The 9,922-nt window shown below is 44.7% G+C and overlaps 1 protein-coding gene across 2 annotated transcripts in view; it reads right to left on the reverse strand.

Moving 5' to 3' along the window:
* The window catches only part of MPP7 (membrane palmitoylated protein 7), a 255,602-nt gene extending 248,134 nt beyond the window's left edge, over nt 1–7,468 (reverse strand). For both annotated transcript variants that reach the window (XM_029238888.1, XM_029238887.1), the window contains exon 1: nt 7,373–7,468. The gene's annotated coding sequence lies outside the window, so the exon portion shown is untranslated. The remainder of the gene's footprint in view (nt 1–7,372) is intronic.
* Nucleotides 7,469–9,922: the final 2,454 nt, after the last annotated feature.

Here is a 9,922-nt window from a genome sequence, read left to right on the forward strand (position 1 = left end):
TGTTGTTGTTTTTTTTCAAATAGTATCATAACACATGCCCATATTTGGCAGATTTATATAATTCCATGAATGAACATTTCCTCAATCACGTATGGGTAAAAAGATTCAAAGTACAAGAAAGACCGATAGATTTAAATGTAACAGAGTGAGAAAGCTTTATTGATTGGGGTTCAGCTTCTACTCTGCAACTCAACTTTAAGACTACCACTTAACAGAGTTTTACTGTAGGATCAAAGAATGACTACCTAAAAAGAATATGAAAATACTCCTCTCTTTTCCAACGGCAGGTCTGTATAAGGTGGGATTATCTTCATATATTTCAGCCAAACAATAAATCACAACACACTGAATACAGAAACAGATTACTAAGCCAGACATTAAAAAGAGCTGCAAAAATGTAAAACGATGTCACACTTCTCAATTATTTTAATAAAGTTATTTTTCATAAAGAAGTTATTTATGTTAACATATAATGGGGTTATTATTTTTTAATGAATTTATAAATAAACTTTCCTGCTTGAAGTTCTAACCCAGTAAATATTAATAGGTACAACCCACACAGACGAAACATCCTTAATAATTTTTAAGAGTGTGAAGCGGTACTGTGACCAAAGGTTAGAAAACAACAGCTGCGAGAACTGGAGTCTAGGTCATGCTTCTTCAAAGCTCTCAGACATGACTTTGATTTCTCCTTCGAACAAAGATGGGAGCCCAGCACGAGCCGGGTGACAGGGAACCCAAACTACTCCTCAGTTACAAGTCAGGATCAGGAAAATGCGGAGGCGGATGGCCCCTGGGGTCCTGCAATGTTCTGTTTCTTCACCTGAATGCTGCTAACACAAGTGTGTTTGCTCTGTGAAAATTCAGGGAGCCGCACACTTAGGACAGATGCATTATATATTTCTAGGTATATGGTGTACACATTTTTCGAGGTATATCTTACACTTGAATAAAGTTTTTAAAATTCACGGTATAAGATGCATAACGACTTCTGCTTTGTTCTTCCAAACCCACAGTGGCTTTCAGCTAACCAGAGTCATCGTACACAACTTACTTTGGAAAAGCCTGATGAGAATAATTCAAATATTTAATTTAACAACCTCAGTACAGACAACTGTAACTTTTCAGGGTTAAGAGCTAAATACCATCTAGGTCAGTTTCCTTACAAAGATCAGGAAGAGAGTTCTCTGCTTTTACTTCTCCAGCTTTTCGAACGACAGTGAAGTCACAACAAATTTTAAAAAAAATGAAATCAAATACAATTTAAAAAAATGAAATCTCCCAATTAAAGGCAAAACTAGGAATGAATTCCCTTTAGGGTATTAAAGTGATCAAGCAGCCACTATCTCTGCTCATCTTCAACGCATCGACGCAAGTCTAGACAAATACAGTGAGGCAAGAGCACACAGAGAGCGCGAACTGGAAGGAAATGACACATGAACATTATGTAAAGATGAAATCACCCTCTTCATGGAACACCCAGAAGAAAAGCTAGCCATTAAAATACCACAGATTGCTCCCCCTGCAAAACAATTAAATACAGATAAATATGTCAGTGCCAGTTCACAGAAAGGGAAACCCACACACTTAATAAGCATCTGATAAGATACTTAACTGCACCAGTAACCAGAGAATCGCAAGTAAGAACAGTAACATATGTGCCCAGACACTCCATCTGGGGCATCAGGTTAGAAAAAAATTATAAGGTCAGAAATTATCAAGTACCAGCAAGAATGTGGGGAGCGTAACCGAGCACAGCCAGCCCAGCCAATAACCGGGCAGGACTCAAGGAAATGACATCTATGCCTGAGAGAGGGGCTGTGAGGAGAAAAGGGGGAAACGCAATAAAGTAACACGAGAGGCTCCGCGTGGACCGCTAGTGAGAGAGGACCACTAACTCGGGTCTGCACACCCGATCTGGGAGAGGGGTCCCCATCTCACACGCCCCTTCACTGAACCGGCAGGTCCCTGTTCACCAGGCACTGCGCCCGTGCTGGGGACACAGTAGGGAAGATTAGGTCCCTGCCCTCAGAGTTGACGTTCCAGTGAAGGAAACAATAAAGAGGAAACAGATAAAGCTACGGTTACGCGTGTGATAACTGCTACAATGGAAATAAAATGCTTGACTGTGACAGGAAGTGATGGGAAGGGAGGGGCTACTATCCAGGGGATCGCCAGAGAGAAGAAAGCTCTCAGAGATCCGTGGGAAGAAAGGGAACCAGGCATCCAGCAAGCTTCGGAAAGATCTCCAGGAACTGCATCGAGGGCATCAAGTTCAGTCACCACTCTCCAGGGGAGACTGCAGATGTCCTGAAGAACATCCAGGTGCTGCCTTGTAACTGAACCCCAAGGAACCACCTTTAAGACTCCTGTTCCATAAAGTACGGACCACAGTGATTACAGCTAGCGTCCAATATATTTTGACCAAAGAGTTCAAGCTTTTTAGAGGGGGAAAAAGACACCAGCGACGTAAATGTTCTATGTCTCTAAAAAGGTTTCTGGAAAATTATTAGGATCCACAAACTTTCCCTTCATTCATTAAACAGAAGTTGAGTACTCATGTGTCCTTCCCATAGCACACGGCAGGGAAATGAGGATAAAGATAAAAGTTTCTGTCCTTAAAGAACATACCTCAGCTCCACAAGGTTCAGGACTCTAGTTACTTCTTTCACTAGTTGACTTTTATGATTAAAAGCCAGCATTGACTACATGCTTGCAACCCTCCAGGCAACGTCCTACGAGTTTTTACACACGTTTGAGGTCACGTAATACTCCCAACAACATAATACTACATTTGAGGTCACGTAATACTCCCAACAACATACTACTACATTATTTCCACTTTAGAAATGAAAAACCAGAGGTAAGAAAGTTGCCTGGTGTCAAAGAAGGAAGAACAGGCAGAGCAGGGATTCAAAGCCTGGGTTCTTAGCCACCACATTTATATTCCCCCCTGGAATCCTGTCAGTGGTTTTCCCCGGACCAGAAGCATCACCAACCGTCACCCTGGAACTTATTAGCAATGCATGTTCTCAGGGCCCATCCGCAGACCGGAGGAACCAACCTGTGGGAGTGAACCAGCCACCTGAATTTTAACAAGCCCTCCCGGTGATTCTGAGGAATGATAAAGTTTGAGAACCTCAGCCTCAAGTTTTCATACTCAGCTGTATGTATGTTAAAGGTGAAATGACTACCATTTTGAAAATTCCAAAATGCGAAATTGTGACCCTATTTTAAAAAGATCTAAATGATATTAATTCATTTCCTCGTTACCCACAGCACGGCACCTCCTCCCCCCTGGGCTCTGTACCCTGATTAGACTGTCTAAAAAACAGTCAACTCTGATGGGCCTTCCTGGGAACCGAGCTACATTCCAAACATGAAAGGGAGCACAGAGGTCCAAACAGGATCTTCACAATTTAAATCCCAAGCCATATTAGGAAGAGGAAAAAAAGATATTTTGAATATCAGCTACAGAAGCTTGGCAAATCTTGGTCCATGGCTCCACAATCTTTTTCATCCTTAGCTCCACTCCAAACTTTTACAACCTCATTTCCACAAACTTCCAAGCGCCAAAAAAAGAAGTTTACAACCCTCAGAAATGTTTGATTCTCATGATTCAAATTGCTGTAAGTACACATAAAGAGGCACTGTCTTGCAAAGAGCAAGTTTTTAATCACGAGTAAAGCTAATCAGAGGCTTTTACTGTAGAGACTACAGCAGTATGTCCTAAAGTTTTCCCTGCCCCTTAGCTGGACCAGCCCTCTAGGGCACCCTACCTGACCCTTCTCTTCTCAGAGAAGTATTTAGACCAGTGCCTTCTTTTGTCCCCAAATCAACTGCCCAATACGAACACCCCAGCTCCATGCATATTCAAGGTTTCCTATTTCTAATAACGCCTTTTTCCAAAGGGAATGGAAGACCGAGTATCAGAGGTAAGTACGTTCAAGCACCTACCATAATTCGAGAACCTAACACATGCCAAGTAACTCTCTTAAGCCATTCACTTGCAAACACAAGTCGTTCATTTTACCAAGTTCAGGATTCTACTTATTTTACATAAATTCGAAGCCGGCAGCCTTAAGCAGCCCGAGCCTGGACCACGGCACGTCTGTAAAACTGACTCAGTGCTCCCTGACTCGGGGAAGCCCACACTCAGGCGGTGTGTGCATCCGCCAGCCGCGTACACCGCCCACCGCCCGGCCACGCTCCCCCAAGGGCGGGCAGCCCCGCCAGGAGCTTCCTTCCTGGAAGGAGCGGCACCTACGTATCTTCCCCTCCCAAACCACCATCAACTCCCCTGAGGACCAGAGCAAACTACCAAAGCTCTCCTGCCCACACAAAGCTCAGCGGAACTGGATCATACAGACACACACCAACCGCCTACAGACCTTCTCACCTGCGTGCTTGCGCTGCCTTTTAAAAGTCCAGTGTTTTCCACAAAACATCTCACAAAATGCAGTCACCCTAACTAGTCCTTACTCTGCACTGACCCTACCATTTCTAACCCTAAAACGGCACGGCATTTTACCAAAGCTGCGGCTGTGTCTTCTCATCTCCTTTCTGTAACCATCGGTGACAAGCAATTTAACCAATAACCAGGCCAGTAACAAGCGAGCTCCCGCCACCCAAGGGAGAAAGAAAGCTCCCCGCTCTTTCCTAAGTGAAGCTGACAATCATGCTTTCCCATAAGAACAGAAGGATCTACGAAGTGAGCCTTCAAGGAATAAAAACTGTTTTACGTGCCTGGAAAAAAAGATGTTTACGTATTCGTTCATAGCAGGTATCAAATAATCTTGCTATATACAGCCACTTCATCCTACCTCTTCGTTTAAAGAATCAGGAATCTAAGAAGGCAAAGCATAAAAGCACGCTCAAACAGCTCACCAGAGTTCACGTAAGATTTCAACAAAACACAAACCAGTTCAAGGGTACATAAATAAGGACCAATAAATTCACACTCTGTTCTAGGTTCCGGGGCACAGCAAGAACCAGAGTTTTTTAGCTGTTGTTTCTAAAATTACTAACAACTTCCCTCACTTTAAATTAAGCTGCCATGTCCTTCCAAATGATCTCATTTAATAAAACTGACTGAAATCACTGATTGCAATTCTGTTTGAATTTCAGTGATGACAGCTGCAGCACACTTGTATCTTTGCCAGTGAAATGCTTTTAATAAAAACAAAAAACCTGATTGAAATCTCCAGTAAACAGCACCCAGTGCACCATCTAGTGGAAGCTGTGTAACGTCGTAATTAAATCTTTTTTGAAGGGTAGAAACCCTGAAAATTACACCGGGGCTACAGGCCCTATAGCTAAGAATACAGGTAAACACCCTACAAGCGGCCTAAATCTCTTTCCAGCTTCCCACACTGCAAGAGGTGCTCATCGGAAGAGACCTCACTTTCTGTACAAATTAGACGATAAAGGTTTCTTTAAGGAATGTTCTGCTTGGGTGCTAGAAATTTTAATTTGACCAGAGGAGTAAAAATTAAGACATTAATGCAAAAACAAATAAATGAGTAAACAGAATCAGAGCCGAACGGACAAGCCCTATGTAAGGGATGCCTTACATGACAAATAAGTTATGTCAAAATGTACATGTTCCACCCAGCAGAGCACCTGCCATGAAAACAAGATGTTGCTTCATGACTAACAGCTCCATTCAGTAATAAATAAGACATTTCTATGTTCCCGATGACTAATAAATTTAACATAACCTAACAACTCCCTGGGTTCCCCAAGCCTTGACATCATTCAAGGGGACCCTCTCAACTACCCATCTAACCCCACTTGCCATTAACCCCCAAAATCCCCTGAGTTACTCTCATCAAGGAAGAGATGATTTTTACATGTTCGACACTTCTAAATTTATAGTAAAAACTTCCTGAAACAAAATCATAACCAAAATGTATTATGCTTCAGTTTTACTTACGTTATGAATATTAACTAGTTCAATTCAGAAAGCAGTACTCAAGTCCAATGCTAAGCCAGAGATGCAAACAAAGAAGATAAGATTTTCTAATGTGGAAAACCTCCCAAAACTTAAAATAGAGATTTTTCACATAGCACCGCTAGGGTTTCTTACCTGTGTGAAAAATCACCTTTCTGGTGAAATTCAAACTATCTTAGCAACCTAAGAGGAAAAAAAAAAAAAAAAAAGCCTAAGAATATTTTACTTGGAAATAACCATCTCCACCTCTGACTGGTGTACATGGGAATCAAATCGGTATGCAGAAGCTTGCTTGACGGTGGGAACCTTACTGGACCGTGCATTAAACCCATAACAGGTATATAACAGCAGAAGTCTACAGACCTGGGGCAGAATTCCCTTCATCTCTAGGGCTGAGTTTACATACCTGCAAAATGGGCCTGAGGTGCACTACCTGCTTCTGGAGAGTAAGAGGATACCAATATTGATGCAGTGCAGTGAGCTTCTCAATCAAAAGACCTAAATGCAGTGCACCTGGAAGGGAGGACCTGCTCCAAGAGTCCTCACTGTGCCATTTCCGCTAAAACTCGTGACCTTCATTTCACTTGTGAACAAATGGTGAATGAGAAAAAGCTGTTACGCAAGTCAAAGAAAAGGTAACAGCAATTCAAGGTTTTTCATCACAGGTTAAATCACATCACTGTAGTTAACTGCCTAGGACTTGTCTGCAAAGTATTACTGCGTGGGTAGCAGGTGCATCCCTAAAACCTGAAGCCCGGAGGCTATGTTTAGAAAGGCTTTTTTTTAATTCGAACGCTAATGTTTAAAAAATAAGAAAAAGAAAACGAATCTCAAGTCTACACCCACCCACGAGGAGAGACAGAGACAAGGTGCCACCCCCAGACTCTTGCACACTAGCTCGGCATCGCCATCCACGTTGCTCCCCTCGTCCCCACCGCACGGCCCGCACTGCAGCCCAGACAAAGGTGAGTCACACTGCTGGGTCTACTTGTCACGGAAGAAAAAACCTCCAATAAGTTCACGTTAAAGGCTGTTTCGAATTTTAAAATAATAAGTAAATCATGTTCCTATCTAAATGCACTGCAAAGCGCCCGTGTCCATGAAGGCTGTAACTCACACCACCTAAGTACAGACACCTTTCCCACTTAAAAAAAAAAGCCACTTGGCTTATCGCTCCTTATCAGCAGGGCCCCTGCGCCGCGAGCCGGACTGACTCAACTCCGCGTCTCCCCTCCACCTGCAGGGCTCCCCGTCCCCCCGCCCCGCCAGGTGCAGCGGCCGCGCGCTCCCGGCGGAGGCGCCCCGAGGCGGGCGGGAGGCTCCGGTAGACGCGGACCTGCCGGCCGCGGCTGCGGGAGAGCCAGGGAGCCCGCCCCGCGCCCGGGCTCGGACGGGCGCTGCAGCCCCGGCGCCCCTTACCTGCTCCGGGCGGCCGTGGCCACGGGAGGCGCGCTCGGCCCGGCGCAGGCAGCCCCGGCCGAGGCAAGGAGGCTGCGACCGCGGCCGCCGCGAAGGACAATCAGCAACCTGCGGACTCGGCACCGCCGCGGCGGGCGCAAGACGCACGAGTCCGGGAGCCCGGCCCCCGCTCCAGCCCGCAGCCCCGCGGCGGGGCGGGGCCGAGGCCGGAGGGGAGGGGAGGGGCGGGGCCGCTCCGCCCGCGGGACGAGAACGCGGGGGACGCTGTGTAAGAGGCGCCTGCTGACTGGCTGCGATAGGGGTGCACGTCTCCGATTTGAAGACAGGCTCGCCAGCAGCGCTCCCTCATTGGTCGGTACGTGAAAACAAAGCAGAGCCCTGATTGGTGGAAGCCCTGTAGCTCCTCTCCCCCTACCCCAATCATCGAAGCTCCGCCTCCGCCCGCTCCGCCCCCGGGTGGCTGCAGAACCAGCTGTTTCGTGTACCAGCTAGCTGCCTTCCTTAAGGGAACCCGGGATGCCCAGGTTCCTTTGCTAGAAGCGAGCTTCCTTATTCCACCAAGAGTCTTTGATTTCCGTATGAACTTGTTGAATAGCAGCTAATCCTTAACATCGCTTAGATTTAGAGCGACCTCTTGGGTGTTTTTTAAAATGCTGCCTAAGATTCACAGGGAAATTGGCATATGCAAAAAGAAGGTGTGAAATGTTTTCACCCCTGGCGAGATTATGCTGTGTTTTTTTGTTTTTGTTTTTTACCTTTCCGTGTTCCATATTGAACGTGTATTACTTGTATAATTAGAAAAAAAATGTTTAATAGGACATGAATAAGTTACACAGAATGGTAAAGGCAAACTTTGAGGATATCCGTGGGAACTAATCCTTCCACAACAGAAGAAAATACAGTAATAAACGCAACACCTGAGGGCCATCAAAAAAGTACATTCTGGTATCAGCCCCCTTCAGCTGTCTTAAAGAACTTTATAACTATGAATGAGCTGTCTTAAAGAACTTTATACTCTTTCCATATAACTACTATTTAGCCAACATATAGTGTATAATGAACTGCCCAGTAAGCAGATTCATAGCAAGAAGTGAGAATACAAAATACACAATAAAGCTTTAACCAAAAAATTAGACTACAGAAAGAAATTTAGAAGATAAACTGGAGAACTCAGCTAATGGAGGGAATTTTAAGAACGAAAGGAACGTGACAGCCCTGGGAGATGAGACTTAGATTTTGAAGATTGAAGCAGAGGGAGGAGGGAGTGGAAATGAAGACCTACAGTCATCTGAGCTCTCAGACCCCGCCAGCCAGTCTAGAAAGGGGGCGAAGTATATCTCACCTGGGGACCACACTCGCTTAACCCTCTCTAGCTGCTTTCCTCTTCTGTTTGTTCTTTTTGTCATTCCCACGAGGTTCTGAAATAGGCTATTTGAAGCGAAGCACTTCACCCAACAGCTCCATAAAACTTATAGCGTTGAGAAAAAATGCAGATCGGCAAAAGTCAAACGTAAGGAAGGAAAGGAATGTTAAGGTAAACATGAACTTGAAGTGATGTAAGGACAAGAAACCTAATACAACGAATGAGACAAATCTTTTTTTCTCTCATTTCTGGAGAATAAGGTAAAGCTCTTTGGAGGACAGAGTAACCTCATTACCTAACAAAGACTTTTTTATAGAACCCTTGTAAGAAATGGAATTCTAAACGCTAGTCTGAAAATATGTGTCCCAGAGTATTCTGAGAAAGAAACTTAGTGTTGAGATCTAGTTATGTTTAAAAGAAGAAGAAGGGGGTGCGGAGGAGGGAGGGATGAGAAGGGCTTAGCACTCCTAGTAAAGTTTATTCCACAATAACACCTAAGATTCCGTCACTAACATTCTTTCTTTGAGATTAAGTAATTTATATCAAAGATTATTCTTTTATTCACTTACTCACCAAACATGTAATCAATATTAATTACCAAGTACTACTAGTTCCTCCCGTGAACTAGGCACTCTACTAAGTATAGTCTTGAACAAGACAGACTGGAAGCTACTTATCAGCTGGAGAAGACAGATGATGAACCAGTGAACAGGTAAGGTTACAGACAGGGATCAGGACAAAGAGGGAAGCAGTGACCTGAGGGGTGGGGGAGTGACTGTAAATTGGGAAAAGAGAGAGGAATACTCTAAGGAGAAACGCTCTAGGAGAAATGCTAAGATTGGAGGTGCCACCCAAGTAAAAAACCACAGCTCTACACAACTGCAAGGCTGTAACATTCCTGGTAGAGGAAAGAGCAGGGCGAAGGCCCTGAAGGAGGAAGAAAAGCGACGTGTTAGAGGAACAGAGAGAGGGTCAGGTGGCTAGGCTGGTGCGGGAGGGTGGTCCCAGACAGGGCAGAGAGGACGGTGGGGCCTGGTAGGCAATGGCAAGAAGTTTGAGTTCCATTGCATGGATTCCTGATGTGTTGATCAACACTTCAAGCATCAGTGAAAGGTAGGCCTTCTCTCCACTTCCCCAGGTGGGCTGTTTTCTTCCAGAAAGGGGCAAAGGAGATTTCTTTCTCTTAA

This window comes from Monodon monoceros, unplaced genomic scaffold, assembly GCF_005190385.1.
Source record: "Monodon monoceros isolate NGI ecotype Baffin Bay Population unplaced genomic scaffold, NGI_Narwhal_1 Super_Scaffold_21, whole genome shotgun sequence".
Lineage (NCBI taxonomy): Eukaryota > Metazoa > Chordata > Mammalia > Artiodactyla > Monodontidae > Monodon > Monodon monoceros.